The sequence below is a fragment of the Mustela nigripes genome, chromosome 3 (assembly GCF_022355385.1).
Source record: "Mustela nigripes isolate SB6536 chromosome 3, MUSNIG.SB6536, whole genome shotgun sequence".
NCBI classification, from domain to species: Eukaryota; Metazoa; Chordata; class Mammalia; order Carnivora; family Mustelidae; genus Mustela; species Mustela nigripes.
The window spans coordinates 177,157,090-177,180,082 of NC_081559.1; the positions used below are offsets into that span (position 1 = coordinate 177,157,090).

The window sequence follows — 22,993 nt, forward strand, 5'->3', positions numbered from 1 at the left end:
TTCTATTGAAAAAGAAAAAAATAGAGCCAAGTACTAAATATAACTTTTCCAGGGTCCAAACATATGTGCGTTGACTAAGAAGGCAACCCTTTCCTAGATGGGTTCTCTTTAAATACATCCACAGTTTCTATTCTGACTTCCCTATCCCTGGTTTTGCTTCTGTATCCTTGGGAGCCTTATCTTCTGGATTTCCGTATTGAAACTCTATTCTGGAAAACTCCAGCCCTTATCCATCGGGTCCTTCTGGGACTCATTGTGATTTCCCTTATTAAGTCATTTCCCAAGTACAAGTCCTTGAGTTCAGGGTAGGACCCTGGAGCTTTTATTTGGACAACCAGTGATTTCTTCTGATAACCTGAAGAGCTGCAGAGTGGTTCAGCACCAGGGGGTCTTGGTGTTTCAAGTCTCACAGCATCCTTCAGTTTGGGCATATACCCTCCAAGGCAGGTCAGTTAGGGGATTTTCCTAAAGATACTACTTTTGTAAAAGCCCTTACAGATTTGTTAGAACAGCACATAGCTCACCCTAAAATTATTTTAATTCTTGGGGAGAACACAGTGTTTTCTAACTGCTTTGTGATTTGCCTTACAACTTTTTCTTCCTTTTTCTTACAATGCAATAAATTTCATTATTATGCAGAGTAATGTAATGTTACATTCCTTTGATGCTTTTAGCTTGTATCGCTTTGGACCTGATGGATCAAGAAAGGAGCCATATGCTTCCAGAAGACTGCTCCCTTGATTCTAAGAGAGAACACACGAAGGACCATTTAAGCAATTAAGTAGCCAGACCTTGTGCCAGGCACTAGAAATGGAAATATAAATGATAACAAATTTTCTTCTCTGAGACTTGGTTTTAAAAGGGCATTTGTCCATTTATTAGTCCATATGTCAATTACATTTTGGACCAGGTACTGCCCTGGGTACGAGCGCTGTGTTTGACTGGCTTCCCTGGGAATATACAGAATATTGGGAACTGTGTGCAAATGGTTTCCTGGGGAAAATCTGGGGAGACAGACCTGAGTGAAAGTGAAGATGACAGGATGGGGCCAGGAGAGAAGCCGGTGCTCCTATGTGCTTGCAAGTAAGGCCCCGCCTGGTCTTCCTGGGAGGGCTGGAGCTAACCCTATAGAGTTGTCCTGAAGAGGAAAGGAGGTCAGGCCATTGTATGCCAATGTCACCTGGTCATTGGTGGCCCAGTGTCCCTGAAGGGGGCAAGAACTGCAGGGAAGGCAGGTTTTTGCAGCCTGGGACAATGCCCAGCAAAGGACATGGCTTTGATCCTGCAGTTATCCGTATCTCCAGGAGCTAGGAGATGGGAGGAAATCTGTGAGAATACAACATCCACTCTTGGGATATACTGGGAACAAGGATCCATTCATGCTCTCTGGGAGTTGATAGTCTAGTGAATGAGATGTAGTAGCAAATAGATAAGTAACAGTAGAACTGAGTAAGTACAAGGAGATGGTAAGTTCTATGAAGATGCAGAGTGAGAGCACTTAGCCCAGTCTTAGGGGTCCACAGAAGGATTCCCAAAGGAGCTGATGGTAATGAGGTAAGGAATTAGACATGTGAAGGCAGAGCGGATGGGAGCTGTTAGAGAAAGCATCCTCCTGGGTTGAGAATGTGGCCTGGACGCCTGGCATCATTGAGAGTGGCCGGAGTGGAACGCGTAGAGTGTTGTGCAAACTCAGCCAGAGGAGCTAAGTGAAGGCTTGAACCCGAACACTGGACCCGAAAGAGCCGGGGCCACCTGGTCTGGCAGCTGGGGGTTTTATCCTGATGATGTTGACATTCACAGGTTCCAGCGGGTGGGTCCAGGAGCAAATTCGCACTTTGAGAAGATTATTCTGGCTGCAGCATGGGGAAAGGAATGGAGATAAAAGAGCAACACAAGGGGCTCTTAGAGCGACTGTGTGGGCTGCGATTTCATTAGTTTCCAGTGAGAAATGATAGTGACTTAAAATGGAGGCACGTCAGGTGGGACGGAGAGAAATGGATGGATTTGAGAGATATTAAGGAAGCAGAATCCGTAAGACTTGACTGATGGGCTATAGGTCTTTAGGGAAAAGAGGAGTCAACCTCAGATTTGTCTTTGAGCCATAGCAGGCTGGCAGTAGTATGAAAGATGAATCCGAGAGACTGTCAGGCTGAAACAAGGGAACCAATTAGAGCCATGATAAACAATGTCGTTTTGTACAGGGACCCATTCAGGGACCCCCAAAAAAAATGTTTATGACTATGCTCATTTCAATCAAATGAAAATAACATTATAGAATTCTATTAAGATAATATGTATAATCTTAGAAATAAAATTACCTTTCTTAGAAGAATGTCAGTGAGAAAACTGGCCCTGTGTCTAGCCACTTAAATATTAATGTCTGGGCCAAGTTCAGACATGGCACCATGAACACAGCTCATTTTTTGGTTCCTATTCCTGTGGCACTTTGGACCTCACAGAAGCATTCTAGAGTATGCTCCTTTTTTTATCCTTAATGCAGCCTTGCAGGCAGGACTTACTAGGTTTCCAGTACACAGAAGCAGAAACAGAGAAGGAAGGGAAATGGCTTCACTTGCCATATGGCAAAGTTGAATCTAGAATATTCATTCCATTCAGTGCCATGTCTCCCAAGGTTGCAGCCTTTGCTGTCAGACATCATGCAGATGAAATCAATGTGCTGGCTCCCTGCTTCCTTCAGCAGCCTGGGCTTCTTGTCCTACTGGCTGTAGGATTGTCTGTCTGCTTAGGGGCACAGAGGCGAGGATGGCAGGAACGGCCCCTTTACCGGGAAACCCGGGACAATGCCTGTTTCTCCTGCGGCGGGGGGTGAGGGCTGGTCACCCAAGCGTTCTTGCCACCTTACTGCATTCATGCCACTTCTGGGGACCTCTGCTCTGGAACCCCCTGTCAGGCAGGCTTTGACTTTCAGTTACTTGGAGCCCAGGCGCTGGGCAAGACAGAAATGGTTTCTCCAGATGTGGATCCTGTGCTTTGTAGAGTCTGAAAACTTTCCAACCAAGTGGAACTTGGTCTCTGGGTTGTATGTTGTAGCCAAATGAAATAGGTGAGCCAAAAGAACCTCTCTTCCCAAATCAGCAGTTCCATAACCTCCAGGATCTGAAGTCTCTGCCCTTAGCTAGAGCAGAGATGAGGAGAACCAGCAAGGGAGAGGGAAGAGAGAGGAGGGAGGGACGACTCTGTTGTGAAACTGTCCCTTCAGGCGGCAGTTCCTGGCCACACAACAGCCTCCTGCATGTCAGGCGATTGTGGTATCAATGAGAAGGGAGCTTGTGTCTTAATCTGGCAATTTAGAAATTAAAGATGCAATTAAATATGATTACGGATAAGCTTGAAATAGATTTTCTGAATATAAACAATCACATGTACAGATGCACGCATTTATTCACTAGTCTCTCCACAAGCACGCTGTGGTCTTTTTTCCCAACTTTATTGAGCTATAATTGATGTGGAACGTTGTATAAATTTGATATACAATGTATTGATTTCATATGCTTATAAATTGCAAAATGATTGCTACCAGAGTGTTACCTCCATCATGTAACAGAATTACCATTTTTTTGTGTGTGGGGTAAGAACACTTAATATCTACTCTCATGGTGATGTTCACGAATATCACACAGCATTATTAACCATAGTCACCGTGCTATGCATTAAATGCCCCAAACTTATTTGTCTTATCACTGAAAGTTTGTACCCTTTGACCAACAAACCAACATCCCCTCAATTTCCCCCTACTTCCCAGCCCGTGGTGACTACCACAGTACTCTGTTCCTATGAGTTTAGCTTTTAAAGATTCCATACATAAGTGATATCATTCAGTGTTTGTCTTTCTGTTGACTTCCTTCACCTCACATAATGCCCTCAACGTCCACCACTGTTGTCACAAATGGCAGGATCTCCTTCTTTCTGGTGGCTGAATAATATTCCATTGCATGTGCGTGCGTGTGTGTGTGTGTACACATATCTCCATATAAATGATGGACACTGAGTCGCTTCCCTATCTTGGCTATCATGAGTAATGCCTCAGGGGGGCATGGAAAACCAGGGAGTGGTTTGAATTGCCGTGGGTGGTCAGCACATGTTTTGGTGTTTTTCATCTTTCTTAGCCTTTACCTCTGAAGCCCACCTCTACCCTGAACTGCCTTTTCTACTTCCAGAGCCTCATAATGATTGTCTTTGAAATGACCATCAGATTGATCAGGGAACTGCCCTTAGCATTACAAATACTGGTTATAGACAATTGCAGATCACCTCTCCTCTCAGTTGCAAAAGTAATATATAAGTGATAATATGAACTACTGCCATCTTTGGAACATTTACTATTAACCAAATCTGAGCTAAGTGCTTTATACACACTAACTTAATGATAGGTTGCGATTCAATTATAGTACGGTATTAGGGTTTTGGGGACTTTTATGGCAATAAGTTAGGCATTGCCATACCTCTTTTTTTTTTTTTTTAAGATTTTATTTATTTATTTGACAGAGAGAGATCACAAGTAGGCAGAGAGGCAGACAGAGAGAGAGAGGAGGAAGCAGGCTCCCTTGCTGAGCAGAGAGCCCGATGCGGGACTCAATCCCAGGACCCTGAGATCATGACCTGAGCCGGAGGCAGTGGCTTAACCCACTGAGCCACCCAGGCGCCCTGCCATACCTCTTTTTTCATTAACTTTATCCAGTTCTTTGAATTGTATACTGTGTGCAGGATTCAAAAGGCCAAATTTGCCAGTTTTATCTAGACCCTCTCTGAAGTAAGGAAAATGCCTCTTCTTACATTTTTATACTTTTCACAAGGGAATGCCAAAATACATTGTCTTCTGTTATTTTTTTCCCCTCAAGCTGCTCCCGCTCTTCAGGACCACATCTGACTCCCTAGAATCTCCTTTAAGGACATGTCTCAGGCCTAGCAGTCTTCTGAAGGCAGCGGTTCTCAGTGATTTCCCCCTCTGACTCAATCCTATAGGGATAGGCGCATTTTGACAAAACCCCCAACTGAAAGACTATCTCAGAAGGTTGTGGAAATGCAAAGGGAGGCTGCAGATGACCTGTGATTCCCAGCATGACCCAGTGACACCTCCCTCACTCTGCCCTTTAGGCATATGCAATGCACAATAATATAATTGGAACGATTTTGGGTGCACTCTAATTTGTTCAATTTAAAATTGGTTTGCTTTGAATTTTATTGCATAAACACACAACGCAAAAAAAAAAAAAAAAAAAAAAAAAAACAAAACCTGTCGGGGAAAAGTTCTATGGAAATCTCCAGAAAAAAAAAAAAAAAATACTGGAAATAAGTGAGTTCATCAAGGTCAGAGGATACAAGATCGATTTACAAAAATCAATTGTAATTTTACGTACTGGCAATGAGCAATCTGACAATGAGATTTAGAAAACAATTGCATTCACAATAACACCAAGAAGAATAAAGTACTGAGGAATAAATTTAACAGAGGGAGAGTGAGACGTGAACCTTGAAAATTATAAAACATTGGTGGAAAGAGTTAAAGAGGAGCTAAATGAATGGAGAAGCATTCCATGTTCATGAGTTGGAAAATGTTAGTTCTCCAATGCACTAGAATGGCTATAATAAAAAAGAGACAAAAGTAAGTGTTGAGCAGGATGTGGAGAAACTGAAACTCACACGGTACTGGTGGGAGGTAAAATGGTGCAACCACTTCGAATGACGGGTTCTCAGGTTCTTAGAAAGCTACCGTATGACTCAGCAATTCCACACTGAAGTATCTACCTAAGAAAAATGAAAATATAATACACAACATTTTTAAATGGATATTCATAGTGTTGCTATAACACAAAACCTCAGACTAGATCCAAATGCCCATCACCATGTAAACACATAAACAAAACATGGTACCATCACCCATTGGAATACTCCCCAGTAATAAAAAGAAAGGAACTACTTAGTTACGCTACAACGTGGAGAAACCTCAAGAACTATGCTAACTGAAGAAATCCAGAAACAAAAGATCACGTATCATGTAATTCTCCATATATATATGAAGTATCCAGAAGAGGTGATCTCTAGGGACCAAAGGAGATCATTTGCTGGGGCTGGTCTGGGAATTGACTGTAAAAAGGCACAAAAGTCTGGGAGGAGAAGAGAGTCTCAGGGTGATGAGGGTGATAAAAATGTTTTAAAAGTAGATTGTGGTGACATTTGAACATCTGTATGCTTTTACTAAAAATTATTGACTTGTACCTTTATTATGGGTGAACACTATGAATATTATACCTTCATATAGCTGTTAATAAAAATGAAATAAAATAACCAGGATGGAGGATGGGAGATCCACATAAAACAAGTTTAGCAATAAATTGATAGTTCTTGAAGCTAGATGGTAGGTAATGAGGGGTCATTATATATTTTGCCTTTCTGCAGTCTGTGTCCATTTAAAATTTTCATAATAAAAAATTAAAAGGAAATATTAAACAAGGAAAATGTCAGACTTCTTTATTTCTTTATGTGAAATGAAGTCTGACTCAGTCTTTCTATTACAAGGATGAAAGAAAGCGAAGTCTCAGTCATCACGGAGGTGATCTTGTGCTGGGATCACTCAGCAATCTGGGAGGCTCATGGGATGCTTCAAGTCTTCAGGCTGTCAGGGCCAGGGTGACATGAGTGCTATCTGTAAGGAATGATTCTCAGAAGTCCACAGTGTTGCATTTATATGCAGAACAGAGGAGGAATCTCAGGTCTGTGGTACCCATATTTAAAGCCAGCCTCCCCAGATCCCTTCTGGTTCAGGATCCCGGGTTCTCATTCCCTTCAGAGTCTTGATCCATTTTTGCCCAACATGGGGCATCACTTTTTTCATAGTAGGATGAACCATAGACCTACATCCTTTTCTCAGCTGTGAGAGTAACTTCTCCAGGCTCATTCCAGCCCTTTTATTGATGCAGGAGGGCTGGGTTCCTGTCTCACGGAGTTGAAGAATGAATCTGGCAGACAAAAGAGAGTGACTAAAGCAACAGAAGTTTATTAAGTGAGGATACAGAAAACACTCTCAGGAGTGAGAGGGGTCCCGACAGGGTTCCCACTGAGGGCTTTTAGGGTTGGTCTTTTATAGAAAGTTAACTAGGGATTGTAAGTCTTGTTGACTTATCCACTGACAGCACCTTTGTGTAAGCAGGACTAGTAATAACATCTTTAATGGCTTACTTCTTGTAAGATCTCTTTATTTTCTGTCAACCACAAGAGACTGTCATAAATAAGACTCCCCCCTCGGACACCTAGGCCACGGTGGTCTGGACTGTTCTGTTTTCTCTGGTTTCCTTACACCTCCACGTTTTGGGGATTTCTGTGAGTCTGATCATGGAACCCTCCATCTTTTTCTCTCTACCTATTCCTGCCTGTTCCTGTCTCATTATCTTAACCTCTTTCCTGGATTTTGGCTTTTCCAACAGCCAGAAGAGAAGTTCTTCTTCTTTTTTTTTTTTTTTAAAGATTTTATTTATTTATTTGATAGACAGAGATCACAAGTAGGCAAGGAAGGCAGGCGGCAGAGAGAGAGGAGGAAGCAGGCTCCCCGCTGAGCAGGGAGCCAGATTCAGGGCTCGATCCCAGGACCCTGGGATCATGACCCGAGCTGAAGGCAGAGGCTTTAACCCACTGAGCCACCCAGGCGCCCCGAGAAGTTCTCTTATAGCTCCTTCTATTTAGGCTGTGCTCATGCACCTGAAGTATGGGTTCAAAAAAATATTCTTTGACTTTAATACGTGTGTGCATGCATGCACATATGTGTGTGTGTAAAATGCAAAGACTGCAATATACCAGTCCCAACTCTTTCCAAACTCGTCTTCAGCATGTAAGCCTTGGTGCATTCACTTATTTAATCATTGATAAAACAAATATTTATGGAGCTCCTCTGAGTAATGCTGGGCTGTGTTTGTAGCACACAGTATTGCGCTGAACAGAGCCCACAGAGGCTCTGCCTCTGTGCAGCTTAGACTCTAGGACTGATGTTTTCAAACTTTAATGTGCCTAAGAAGCACACGGCAGTACAGTTAAGATGCAGTCCCCGATTGCCCACGTCTGGACCGCTGCTCGAGATCTGCATTCTTAACAAACTCCCTTGCGATGGCAGTGCTGCTGGTGTCTGAAACACGTTCTGGGGTGGGATGCAGGGAGATTTTGGAGAACACTGAAGTTAATCCTCCATGAGTTTCCATACTGAATTATTTGCAACAGGCTCCTTTTGTAGTGCAGAGGGAGGGTCATTGACAGACTCACCCTGCAGCAGCCCACACCTGTCACTTGGCCCCCAAGTAAGGTATTTCTCTCTTTTGTCATGGACACACCCCACAACGAAGCAGCCTGTTAACAGACCTCACCCTGTCCCACACCCTTTTGTGCTGGCATCCAGAGGCTTCTCTGATTAATTCACAGGTCAGGACTTGTGTGTCAGCCTTCCCTTAGGGAACTGATCCTGCTTTCCACTTCAAAGGCCCATCTGGCAGGTATCAAAGGTGTGTAGATCTTTGGAACTGAACTTGAGCTTTTTCTGGTCTTATATTTTAACCCCTTCCTGCTCCCCACCTCTATGTTATTATGTTAACACTAAGAAGGAAAAATAGAGGAAAAGCACCCTTGTTTTGCCTTATTTTTTATACGCCTTGTTTCCCCTGGAAAGCCATCTCATTGGGTTTGTGTGGTTGTTCCATGAAGTGAGTTAATTCCCTGTAGGGCCCCGTGGCTATAGTTCAGAAGAACCGGCTTCTAAACAGCAAGGTTGATCAGGCATTTATGTACAGCCACAGCCGGGGAGGTTGTCTGGTGATGCCAGCTTACTGGAGTGGTGCCTCTAGGAAACGGTTCTAATGGAATCTTTGGAAAGGCAGACAAAAATATCTGTAAAATGAAGTTCTTACAACTTCATGACAGTAATAAATACTTGGGGGGGGGAGAAAAACCCTACAGGTCTGTATTTGCTTCCTATTGTTGTTCTAACAGATTGCGTTAGATTTAGTGACTTTAAAACACATGCTCACTCTTGAAGTTCTGGAGGTCACAAGTCTGCCATCAGTTTCGCTGGGCTCAAGTCAAAGTGTGTGGGGGTGGGGTGGGAGGTGGTGACCTGATTGGGTGGAGGCCAGCTTCCTGGGTGGTGAAAGAATTCACCCCAGGCAGAACAAAGGACATAGAAGTTTATTGAATACTTTGCAAGGGAGCAGCGAGCAGGATAGCCAAGGAGAGACTGTCTGGGCAAGGCTGTAGAGAAGGAGGTATGGGAAGGCGAGGAGGTATGGCAATGTATGCAGTGGTCCTTTTTTAGCATCTATGTCCGGGTGTAATTAGCCCATTGGTCAGCTAGGGTTTATGGATATTTTGAGATGGGTTGCCTCTGGGTCTGCTTGGATTCAGCCAGGGGACGGGGGCCCCTGTGGGCCCTTCTGCCTTACTCAAGTTCTCATTGTTCAAGTCAATTACTTGAAAGGGGCTTCTGCAGTGTGAGGGTTGGTTCGTTGTGGGGTCTCTGAAGGCATCTTGTTTCTTTGTCTTTTTCAGCTCTATTGGCCCCCCTATTTTCCTTGGCTTGTGGCCCCCCCGTCCGTGTTCAAAGCTCATCGTTTCAGTCTCTGATTCTGTCATCATGTTGCCTTCTCCTCCAACTCTGACTCCCCCTGCATCCCTTTCCGGAGGACTGGTGATTACTTCAGGTCCGTGAAGATAATCCAAGGTAATATCCTCTTTTTTTAAGATTAATCTCTTAACGTTAAGATCCTTAATTTATTCATGTCTGCAAAGCAGATTTCGCTCTATCAGGTAACATTCTCCAGTTCCTGGGATTATGATGTGGACGTCGAGGGGACTATTACTCAATAGCAAGCCATGGAAAGTAGTTAATAGTGTTATATTTATTCAGTGGAATATTTTACAGATGTTAAATCTCTTGAATAGCATTTAATGAAAACAGAAAGTACTGTAATGCATTCGGCATTTGTTCACTGTATCTAATGCTTCCTAGGTTCCGGGCTCTGTTCTGAGCACTGGATGTATAGTTGGGAGTGAAGCCCAGCCCTCTTGCATCTTATGTCCTGGTCAAAGAGACAGACAATGAGCAAATAAATTAATAAGCAGAGTAATTTCAATTAGCAATAAGTGCTATAAAGCCAGTTGGGTGGGGGGCAATGAAGAGGGTGACCTTGCACAGAGAATCAAGTAAGACTCCCTGGAGAGGTTACATTTCCACTAAGACCTGATGAAGAGAAGGAGCCAGCCATGTGCCAGCCACGTGCCAGCCACGTAGCAGCCACTGGTAGAATGTTTTAGGCAGAAAGGAAAGCAAAGACTAATGACCTTTTTTTAAAAAGTTTTTTTTTTAATATTTTATTTATTTATTTGACAGAGAGATCACAAGTAGGCAGAGAGGCAGAAAGAGAAGCAGGCCCCCTGCAGAGCAGAGAGCCCGATGCGGGGCTTGATCCCAGGATTCTGGGATCATGACCTGAGCTGAAGGCAGAGGCTTAACCCACTGAGCCACCCAGGTGCCCCACTAATGACCTTTTTTGAGGCTGACAATTGTTTGGTGCATACCAAGGACTAAGGCTGGTGTGGCTGGGCATAGGTGTCAAGGGGAGAGGTAGGACAGGTGGGTAAGAGGAAGGATGTTGCCAACCAGTGGCTGGCAGATAACCACTGGATGCTCACCCTGACTTCCCATCTCTCCTTTCCCATGGAGGCAACCAGTTTAGTATCAAGCATTGATACATGTAGTTAAAAATATTGCTCTTGCTCCTAAAGTAGGGATTAGGAGGTTTGGGGCACTTCCTTGCCAATAAAGATGTCCAGTAAAACCAGTGTGTAGAAGAAGGACTTTCACTTTTGCCCTTTAACTCCTTTCTCTCTGGAACATGGACTACATCCTAGAAATGGAGCAGAGCCTTGTAACCATGAACCTGAGAGCTTTGGGCTAATAATTTTGGAGCATAAAAAGTACCTGGGAACTTGAAGGGGCCATGTGGCTATTACTCTCATTCAAAAAACCTACCTCCAGATTCCTGTTTGGTTGGGCTATTGGAACCAGGATTCTAAGACATGAATTGGAATCCGATCCCTCAATGATAAATAGAGTAAGAAATGTATATTTTGTTCTGTGTGTAACTGGAAATTACCATTGGAAGGTTTTAAGCAGGAGAGCAATATGGTCTGATTTATATTTGTGACAAATGGTCCTATTTACTCTATGGATACTAGATGGTAGGTCCCACTGGGGACATCAAGTAAATGATCATTGCAGTAATTCAAGAGAGGGAAGATGCTAGCTTAGATGAGGGTTATAGCAGTGAAGGTGGGGAGACTGTATTATACTAAGTTAAAAAAGGAAAACAGTAACATATATTTACTTTATATACAGTATAAAATAATAGTAACCAACATTTATTGAGTATCCTTTATGGCCGGATAAGGTTTTAAGCATTTACATATACTAACTCATTCATTTTATTGTTATACTAGTTGTGGGAAGTAGGCATTATTTTTATCCACATTTTGCAAGTAAGAAAACTAAGAAGTAAAATGGCTAAATAATTTTGTAGTAAGTTATGGAAAATGCCTTCCTCCGAGTGTGTGAGTGTGTGTGTGTGTGTGTGTGTATATTTGGGAGGTTCTGTATGTGGGTATGCAGATAGGGAGATACAGATGGGGATACCCTAGGGAAAAAAAGCTAAAAGGAAATTACCAAATATTTTAAAAGTTTTATGTCTGAGCAATAGGGTATCATGCAGTTTTTCTTCTTTATGCTTTTCTTATTTCCCAGTGTTTCTACAGTGAACCTGGGCTATCCTTACATTCTGGAGGATAATTAATACGTAAAAGATACCATAGTTTAGAATCGTGGTGTTAATGCATTTTATATCATGTCAGCTGCTTTGAGGCACAGACAGAAAGGGTCATAGCACAGTTACCACAACCAGATAGAAAGCTGAGCTGTGGACATGAAATCATGGACCAGGTGAAGTTTCTAGATCTTTAGGGCATAGCGATGGCTTCTTCATCCTAGTCCTGTCATCCATCCACTCACTGGTGGATAGTCCTCTTCAAACAATGAGGCTTTTCAGCTTTTCCACACTCTGACATTGTAGATACAGAGCAGCCTTTCAGCGTAGTCTGCTTATCCAGATGTGCTCCCAACATCTGGATTCTGTATGCCACGTTGGCTTTCTCTGAAGAATTTCCCATGTCCACCATGACATCATTTAGTGTATTTATGTTGGAGAACCCGCAGAGAAATACTACACCTGTGTTATATATGTGAATGTGTGGTTATAAATTGCAGAACAACAAATCATTAGAAGGTGAATCCACTTATCAAATTCCTAGGAGCTGTTCAGAGAAAAGCCACATAAACTACTTACTTCTCTGTATCCTTTGCCAGAGCCAGTCAATGAGGAGAGGGCATCAAAACCCAATTTAGGGCAAGGGGACCCCAAAACTAACCTTTTGGACTCCAAATCCTGAAATTAGCAGAAAATATTCTTTAACGTCTCTGCAGGCACAGAACATTTATTTCATTTCTTAGAATCACCCAGTCTCCATTTTTCAGACTCCTCTACGTGTCTACTGTTTGCTCAGTTCTTAGCACTAAGCCTTGTGCATCAATACCATGAATATATTAGAAGAAAAAGAGTATATCCCTAAATGTATCAAAAATAGAAAAAGAGATAGTAAAATAATGGACTCAAAAATCAGAGAATGAACAAAATGCTAGTATTTTGCATTAGTATGCACATATCTTTTTTTCTTAAGGATTTGAGAACATTGGAGTATGTGCTCCTTGTTTTTACATAGACAATTTGAAGGACATAAAATCCATGATGTATTGAAAAACTTATGGTAGGAACTGAGGGCAAAAGTCTAAATACACCACACTTTATTCTTTAAAAATAGCTCTGTGTTTCATTACATTTTCTGCCACCTATTAGATTTGACTAATTCATAAGTGAAGGTAGCCTTTGGATTATGTAGTCAAGTTACACGGAATGTCATTGGGGAAGAAAATGATGAGGAAGAAACAGTGTTCATTATACAATCAAGAACTGTGAAAAAGATTAGAGTAGAGAGGCTTTAGAAGAATTGTTTTTGTTTGTTTGTTTGTCTGTCTGTCCGTTTTACTTTGAAATAGATACAGGAGCTTACTTGAAGCTGCCTGACAATACAAGGGTTTGGCTAAAATAAAGAGAGCAGGTTTCAGTAGAGCAAGGCACTCCTTCCTAAATGGACTAATTCTGATAAATCACCAAGACATGGGGCTGTCAGATTCCAGACAATGAATTTATACAGAAGGAAACAAAACCCCATAGATGTTTTTATTGCAGATGTTCTTATTATATCAGAGCCAAGCTATAAAACAGGCAAAGAACTGAGCATAATTACAGCCTGTCTCAACGAAGTGAGGACAACTGGAGAAAAGCTCCATGGAAGCCCATTGCACTGAGGGTGGGTGGGTGGTGGGTTCTCTTAGCAGGACCATGAGTCAGGTTCAGGGGCAGGAACTGTATCTGTGCTGTGCAAAGCTGTGGGTCTGATTTGTAGACAGTAAGTTGGGTTATCTTAGGTGGGCAATGAAAGAATGTGCCTAAGTTCTGGAACCAGGGGTTTGGGACTTGGCCTTAGCCCTCACATGATGCAGGGTTCCCTTGGGGAAGGCAGCAGCTTCTCTGAGCCAGTTTTCATATTCATAAAATGTAGTGCTGTGTCTATGTGCACTGTATGGACTGTTCCAACTCGGGCATTCTGATTCTTTCTCTTTAGAACCTTGGCTTGTCTTCTTTACTCCAATGGCAGAGCAGTACTGAAAGTTTAATTGCCAATAAATGAAAAGGGAAAATCCAAATGTCAGAAAAGACAGTTATAGCCTGACGATCCCTGGTGTGAAGGACAATATTATCGTTTATCAAATATTTCACTTTCCCACTTCTTCCTTGAAGAACCCCTCCTTGTGTGAGATTTATAGGTCTCTGCCCTGTTGAAGTCAGGAGTGGCCATGTCAACATGCTTTAATTAATGGAATACAGATGGAAGTCACCTATGTCACTTCTAAGATGAGGATATTAGGTTTGTGATGTCTCTTCTCTGTACGATGGCCACAGACATATCTGAGTTAGAGGATGTTCTCTCAGCCTGAGTCTGGAGTGACTGATATTTGGAGTAGTTAATGATCATGCATTTTGAGCAAGAAATAAACCTTTGTTTTAAGCCACTGCAGTTCTGTGGATCATTGGTGATCACGGCAAAACAACATTCTGGGAATGGCTGACTATGAAAAGCAGTTCTGATTTCTTGATTATGATTCCAACAAAAAATCAGAATTCTAAACCTTTTTTTTAAGAAGAGGGATCCATCAAAATCCTGGAGGAATCCATCAAAATCCTGGAGGAGAACATAGACAGTAACCTCTTTGACATCAGCCACAGCAACTTCTTTCAAGACACGTCTCCAAAGACAAGAGAAACAAAAGCGAAAATGAACCTTTGGGACTTCATCAAGATGAAAGCTTCTACACAGTGAAGGAAACAGTCAACAAAGCAAAGATGCAACCCACAGAATGGGAGAAGCTATTTGCAAATGACACTACAGACAAAGGGCTGATATCCAAGATCTATAAAGAACTTCTCAAACTCAATACCCAAAAAACAGATAAAGTAAAAAAATGGGCTGAAGACATGAGCAGACACTTGTCCAAAGAAGACATACAAATGGCTAACAGATACATGAAAAGTGTTGATCATCACTAGCCAACAGGGAAATTCAAATCAAAACCACACTGAGATACCACCTTACACCAGTTAGAATGGCAACATTTGATAAGGCAAGAAACAACACGAGTTGGGAGAAGTTGTGCAGAAAGGGGAACCTTCTTACACTGTTGTTGGGAATGCAAATTGGTGCAGCCACTTTGGAAAACAGTGTGGAGATTCCTTAAGAAATTAAAAATAGAGTTTCCCTATGACCCTGCAATTGAACTACTGGGTATTTACCCCAAAGATAAAAATGTAGTGAAAAGAAGGGCCACATGGACCTCAGTGTTCATAGCAGCAATGTCCACAATAGCCAAACTGTGGAAAGACCCAAGATGCCCTTCGACAGATGAATGCCTAAATTGGATGTGGTCCATATACACAATAAAATATTACTCAGCCATCAGAAAGGATGAATACTCAACTTTTGCATCAACATGGTTGGGACTGGAGGAGATTATGCTAAGTGAAATAAGCCAAGCAGAAAAAGCCAATTATCATATGGTTTCACTTATTTGTGGAACATAAGGAATAACATGGAGGCCATTAGGAGAAGGAAGGGAAAAATGAAGGGGGAGAAATCAGAGTTGGGGGGGGGGTGAACCATGAGAGACTATGGACTCTGGGAAACAAACTGAGGGTTTTAGAAGGGAGGGCAGTGGGTAGGGAAGTGGGTTAACCCTGTGGTGGGTATTAGGAGGGCACATATTGCATGGAGCTCTGGGTGTTATACGCAAACAATGTATCATGGAACACTACATCAGAAACTAATGATATACTGTATGGTGACTATCATAACACAGTAAAAACACCAAAATGGTCTCTTTTCTCTAATCCTCATTTAAGTACTTTCATATACATGTATATTTAATATATACATATATATGTGTGTATATGGATATGTGCATATGTATGTAGGATATATACACATATATACATGCGTATGTTGTATATATAATTTAAATATATGAATTCCCTCCTAATGTCTATGTCATGTGTAGGCAGTAGGATATGGAAGATTTGATTAATTTTGTTTCCATTTAGTCTATGATGCCTTTAATTTTCTTCCATGAACAAGGTTGCCTCTGTGCCCTTTATCTATTTATCCAACAAATAGTTTTTGATCACCTACTAAGTGACGGTAATCCCTGGAGATGCCAGAGTGAGGAGATAAACATGGTCCCTTAAGTCGGTCCTATTATATCTTCCAGTGGCCTCAAGGAGACAGGTCCAGACCCACGGATAAATGACATGCTGGTAATCACACAGTGTGGTAGTCGCATCTACAGTAAGCATTTTAAATCAGAGCTTTGGCACCAAGGGAGGCTTTCTCGAGGAAGTGACGTCAAATCCAAGAGCTGAAGAGTAAATAGTGATTAGATGGGAGAAGTGTGTGTGTGTGTGTGTGTGTGTGTGTGTGTGTGTAAAGAGAGGTCAGGGAGGGGCGTCTGGGTGGCTCAGTCATTAAACGTCGGCCTTCAGCTCAGGTCATGATCCCAGGGTCCTGGGATCAAGCCCCGCATCATGCTCCCTGCTCAGAGGAGAGCCTGCTTTTCCCTCTCCCACTTCCCCTGCTTGTGTTCCCTCTCTGAGTGTGTCTCTCTCTGTCAAATAAATAAAATCTTAAAAAAAAAAAAAAAAAAAAGATAGGTTGGGGAATTAAGTATACTGGTGAAGAATGTTCCAGGAGAGGAAACCACACCAGTGAAAGACCAGTGATGAAGCCAGACTGCAGATATTAAGGGGGGAGGGGGCATTGTCTGGAAAGGAAGGAAACACAGGGTCAAGTAGGAACTTCTAAGTCATATTCAGGCCCTGGGTTTTATCTGAAGAGTCAATGGGGAGCCCCTGAAGGGTTTTAAGGAAGATGTTTCCTCTGCCTCGACTACCCTCCATACCCAACCTCGGCCTCCCATCTAATCCACTCAACAACCTCTTCCTCTTTAGAGTCAGATGGAACTCTCTAGAACCTTCCCAGGCAGCTGTAGCTCCTTCCTCTCTAACTTGTCATTTGTATATACATAGATATTTCCCTGGACACATTTATATCTATTCACTTTCATCCCTTTCCCACAACTTAAGATCAAAAACTCTTGGGGGCAGGGCCTTGTCTTTTTATCTGTGGATCCTCAGTGACTCTCAGTCCTTGGCTCTTAGCGGACACTCTTTAAATGTGGCAAAAAAGAATAAGCAGAAAGAGGAGAGCCTGGGGAGGATCCAACCTGTAAGGAAATGTCACCCCTGAGGCAGAGCAAGTCAGATGCCTCCCGATGCTCTTGGGCCTTTACCACAGAGAACATTTGTTTTTGCGGAGTCTCAGAATGATCTGGTTCAGAGATGACACTTAGCCGGGGAAACTTAGGTCCCAGATCTTGCCACCACCCTTTCCTCTGAGTAACTCAGGCCAGCTGGGGCTTCGCCCATCTTTTCTCATTCTCTCAGCCAGTTGCCACTATTGGGAATATCTGTCTAGGCTCCTGCTTCAACCCAGGGTGGCTCAGGTGTGTAGGTAGCTCCATGGCTTTGGAGGTGAGCGGACCTGAGGTCAGGCCTTACTCAACTCTGCCATCGACTCGTTTTGCCCAGTAAGTGGAATTCTAAGGTGACTGTCAGCATCCCACACGCTGTCCCATCTCCTCACCCCTCCAGCTGCGTGTAGATGGGGCCTGTGGGTATGACTGGATAGCATTCCCGTAACCAGGTTCCTAACCAGTTGACTTTGAGTGAACCAAACAGGAAATTATCCTTGGGGGCATGTGGTGGGAGAAACTGACTGGCCCAGGAGCAAACAGCCAAGTTGGAAACTGCCTACTGGAGCCATATGGGCAGGCGAGTGTGTGACCTCCACTCCCCGACATGAATTCTGCCAATAGCTAGGGAGCTCAGATGAGGGCTGCAAACCCTAGGTAGGCACACAGCTCTGGCCCTCACCTTGATTTCAGTGTGGAGAAGCTGGAGCAGGTGTCCCAACTCCTGACCCATGAGAACTATGAGATAATGCAATGGTGTTTTTTAAGCTGCCAAGATTGTGGTGATTTTTTTAATGCAGTAAGAACATATCAGTGGAACGCTAATACGTTATGTGACTGTGTGTCGTTGGGAAAGTTACCTTCCTTCTCTGAACCTCATTTTCCTCATCTGTGAAGTGAGCATGCTAATCTTAGCCCTTGTGAGGAGTCAGTTGTTGAAACCGGCTTAGATAATATATGCAGAGTACCCAGTATTTTCAACATGGGTTAAGTACCTTGTCTGTTGCCTCCCCCCACCAGCACCACCATATACATAAGCATTTTTTGGAACATTCTGCCCTGGTTGCCTCTTCAAAGAGCCCGTCCAGGGATTCAGGCTGGTGGTAGGTGTCATTTTCCTAGCAGCCTATCCTAGGGCTAGCGTTCTGATGAAAATTCCTATTGTAATGCATAACCATGAGGAGTCCAGAATGAAATTGCTTTGGGAGCCTTTGTGTGATTAACATTTCAGCTGTTTATGGAGTCTTTGCCCTATCATTTCCTGTTTTAAAAAATTAATGTGCTGGTTTATTATTAAAAACCAAGGAGGGGGGAAGTTCAGCTGGGGCACAGAGAAATAGTTCTAGATGATCTAAATAAAAGTGTCTGAGTAGGGAGAATATTTGGAAGACCTCTTTTTTATTTAGATGCTCTTTTCATCCCTATAACTTTTTCTTTGGGTATCATTCCCCCCTTCACCCCAGTCCCTTGCCTTCTGTCACCCGGCCCCTAAATCTGAGTGGGATAACAGGCATTCAAGTTAAGAGCATTGCGACTTTTTAATTATGCCCATGGTATTGTGTATGACAGTGTTGTGTGTAACCCATCATGTCAGAGGGTATTGAGTCAGAAGGGGCTTCGCATGCCCATTTTACAGATAAGAAAAACTGAGGTGTGGCAGTTTAATTGCCCAAGGAAACACAGCTAATTAGTGACTCTGTTTTCTCTGAAGGAAACCAGATCTCCTAACATGTTTTCCTCAAGTAATCTGAATCATTTACTTTTGTATGTATCAAAGTTTAAAACCTACGCTGGTGATCTGAGGCCCACATGCTCCGTCCTTCCTGATATACCTCAGGGTAGACATCATCATGGATGTCAATGATCTGTAAGGCTGCCTCCAACTGCACCCCAACAGGGAGTAGAAGGCTTTCTTACGCCAGATGGAAAGATCCAGTTCAATAAGAAGGAAAGATTTAGGTTGGATTTAAAGGGCAGAAATAGCTCAGTTGCCAGTACTAACTTTGAAGTGGTTCTGATAAATAATGTTCTTTAGGGATCATCAAGGAGACTAGAGATTTATGTACCCATCAGCTGGATTTAGTCATTAGCTCCTTGGCCTTATTCTTTGTCCTCTGTCTGCTATCCCAGTATATTTCTGATGCCTAGTATTTATTTACTGGAACAGACTGGGCTCCCTTTTCCTAAGAGGAAGAGAGAAATTCTGTTCTAGAGCCTCATCAACTTGGGATCATAGTAAAGATTGACGGAGCATTTACTGTGTGTGCAAGAATATTAACATGTAGGCTTGAGAGCACTAGCCTTAGGAAGTCTCGCTTGTAACATTGGCAGTGGCCATCATCTGGGAGCTTGAATGGTGAAGAGTTCCTTACACTGATCTGAAATGGCCCCTCATTAATGAGAGTGGCTCACTGTTCCTGAATTGTTTATACAAACAGTATTATTCATGCTGAAGACATGCTGTCCTTCTAGAATTCTGGAATATAGGTACATGCCAGGCAGTGGTGCTTATATGCCCAGTTCCCAGTAAAAACTTAGGTCCCAGTCTCCAGGGAGCTTCTGGGGCAGACAGTATTCCCCATGTGCTGCAACAACCCATTGCTGAAGGAACTGAGTGTGTCCTGTGTGACAGCAGTGCGGCAGGCCCCTTCGAAGCTTGCATTTGGTTTCCTTTGCATTTTGTTCTGTTCTCCTTTATCTTTGCCAGTTTTGTTTTATATCCTTTTCACTGCAATAAATCTGAGCTATGAGGACAAGTATGTATACTAACTCATATAATTCCTCGTAGCAAGTCACCAAGGCTAGGGCTGGTCTTCAGACTTCTTTACTCCCTTAGGGAGAATATATTTATTTTGTTTTATTTTCTGAGAAGCCTGCCCAGTACCACATAAGCAGCAGGCTCTAACTTGAGGGAGCTCGAGTTCAGGAGCCAATATGAAGGCGAGCCTGGGTACCTCAGTCGGGTGAGCATCTGATTCTTGATTTTAGCTCAGATCCTGATCTCAGGGTTGTAGGATTGAGTCCCACATCGGGCTCTGGGCTCAGTTAAAGATGTGCTTGAGATTCTCTCTCCCTCTTCTTCTGCCCCTCCCCTGGCACTCTCTCTCTAAATAAATAAATACAATCTTTTTAAAAAATAAATCTAAATAAAGAGCCAATATGAGGAAAAACAGTCCACTCTAAAATACTCAAATATAATGTTATACATCATTTATACGCATTATTTCCCTCTGGTTTGCCCATCTGCCCCTCTCTACATCCCATGTTTTTATTCTTTTTTCATTTTTTACTTTTTTATTTCCTTCCTGTTCATTTCCAATGGTTCTGTCTGTCTTATCTTACATCGTAGGCTGTGAATTTCATGATACCAAAGACTCTATAAATAACAGGTTTAGCAGAAAACAACAAAATATAAGTGTATGGAGTCTCCATTTTTTTATGCTTAGAAATTTAGTTATTTATCTTCTCATTAAAAGAAATCCCTTAATATTTTTGTCCTTTCGTTTTCTAATCTGATCAATGGGGCTCGTATTCTCTGTCACCTCACAAAGTTACAGAAGGGGTCAAATGAGGTGATTTTTATGTAAGAATTTCAAAAATTTGAGCCATCGAGAATTGTTGAAACTTATTATTCTTATGGAACAGTCACAAGTGGATTACATGAGAAATGCATGCCCTTGAGATGTGGGCACTCTCTCTCTCTGTTCATAAAATGACAGAGGAGAGAATATAAAGATACTCAATGAGAAAGGACCGTAGAAACAGCCCTGAGTAACAGAAGATTAAGAGAAGGGTTTGATTGCTGACTTCAAGTATGCAAAGGACGGCCATGAAGAAAAAACCAAGAGAACAATTCTGTTTGATATCACAAGATAGAATCAAAACTAATGGGAAAACAAAAACAAAAAACAAACAAACAAACAGAGGAAGAAGAGGAAAGACCTGGCTGGCGCATAGGGAAAGGAAGACTGGGATAGCTCGGTCTTTGGAGCTGTTCAAGGTCAGGCTGAAGCACGGCATCCTGCATGTTGCCTGAGGAATTAAACAACCAGATTTATGAATGAGCTGCTTTTGTGAACCAGCAACCCCCCCCCATAATTTTTGCTTCAGCATTCTCTGTGCTATTATTTATTGAACACTTAAATAATTCATTCATTTTTTTAGATACTTTTTATTTTATTTTTTATTTTTTTTATTTTTTAAAGATTTTATTTATTTATTTGACAGAGAGAAATCACAAGTAGGCAGAGAGGGAGGCAGAGAGAGAGAGGGGAGGAAGCAGGCTCCCTGCCGAGCAGAGAGCCCGACGCGGGACTCGATCCCAGGACCCTGAGATCATGACCTGAGCCGAAGGCAGCGGCTTAACCACTGAGCCACCCAGGCACCCTAGATACTTATTTTAAAACTATATTTTGCACCTTTGCTGTGTCAATTATTATTATTTTTTGGTAAAGTACATTAAAATGCAAAGGTAACTATAAAAAACATACATCTGTTAGTAAAACCAAAACTAGATGCCTTCCAAACCTGATGCTCCGTGGAAATTCTTAAGCCAAATGATAGAAAAGGACAAAAACAAAACTACAGTTCCGGGGCCCTGATTTCTATTTCTGAGAACTTTTTGGTCACTTGGCACCACGTAATCTTCCTTGAAGAGCGACATGGTGCTTCATTTGTGGAGCTGAGAGCATACCTTGACCTCTCTTCCTGGGAGATCGTAAGACTCTCCTCCACTTCTGCACTGCTGATCCCTCTCCCACAAGCCACCCAGATGATGGGTGCAAACCGGGACTCAAGCAGTCTGGATGTATGCTAGCTTACATTTTCCTCACTCTTGCTGCCCTGGTTTTCCGCACTTAATTCTTGACTCCTGCTCTATTATCTAGGGATGCAGGCTAAGCCTTCCCTTCCCTTTGTCTCATATGCATACTTGGTCTCGAGAAGTTACAGCCCTGCCCTCACACCCAGAGTTGATTAGCACCAAGAAGGGTACCTGGCCCAAGAGGGATCAGTTTTCTTCTTGCCCGAATTTGGAATTTCAGCCTAGAGACAAAGTGTAGTTTGCTAAGGCTGTTTTTAAACAAAGTACCACACACTGGGTGGCCAGCAGGGAGAAGCAGTGAGAAGTTTGGTCCAGGATCTGAGTAAAAAGCAAAAGGAAACTGTATATTCAATGAAGACTAAACAATGACTAACATAGAGGAAACTATACTGCAAACACTCCAAATTATATAGTCAGCAGAAGTGAGTGCCTGAAGCAACCGACCTTTATTACTGAGACTGTAGACAGATGTAAAAATTTTATATTACCTGTTGCTATCTTAAATATAAGATATTTAACACTTTGGTGTGTTATGTATGTTATGTATGTTACTTACTGGGGAAAGGAAAGCCGTGCTTCACAGAGACAAGATCGAAAACAGCTTGATCAGAAAGAAGGACCTCTTCAAACTCAAGATCAATTTAAGATCTTTGTAGGTCCTAGGTTCTTTTGTTTTTAAAGACCCATATCATATCGAATTTATATTGATAATGGAAGTGGTACATTTGAACTTATATATAACCATCTTAAGATTTAATTGTCCTTGGGTAGTTAACAAAATGTTGCATTCTGTAGGTACAACAGTAGCATTTATTAATTCCTGTTTTGTAATTTTCTTATTTTAGAGCCAATACATGTTGTTGCTTTTGGCGGGGGGTGGGGGGGCAGAGGACATTGAAAGTTTTATAGGCTTGGGATGCCTGGGTGGCTCAGTCAGTTAAGCGTGTGCCTTCAGCTCAGGTCATGATCCCAGAGTCCTGGGATCGAGTCCTGCATTGGACTCCATGCTCAGCGGGGAGCCTGCTTCTCCCTCTGCCTACCACTCCCCTTGCTTATTCTCTTGCTCTATCTGGACTCTCTCTAACAAATAAATAAAATATGTTTCTTTTAAAGAAAATTTTATAGGCATTATGCATTGTGCTTTTGGG

At 42.4% G+C, this 22,993-nt stretch overlaps 1 long non-coding RNA gene across 8 annotated transcripts in view; it reads left to right on the top strand.

The window, feature by feature from the left end:
* The window catches only part of LOC132014254 (uncharacterized), a 268,817-nt gene that overhangs the window by 18,571 nt on the left and 227,253 nt on the right, over positions 1 to 22,993 (top strand). For all 8 annotated transcript variants that reach the window (XR_009403259.1, XR_009403258.1, XR_009403255.1 and 5 more), the window contains one exon: positions 9,544 to 9,715. This is a non-coding gene — a long non-coding RNA (uncharacterized LOC132014254). The remainder of the gene's footprint in view (positions 1 to 9,543; positions 9,716 to 22,993) is intronic.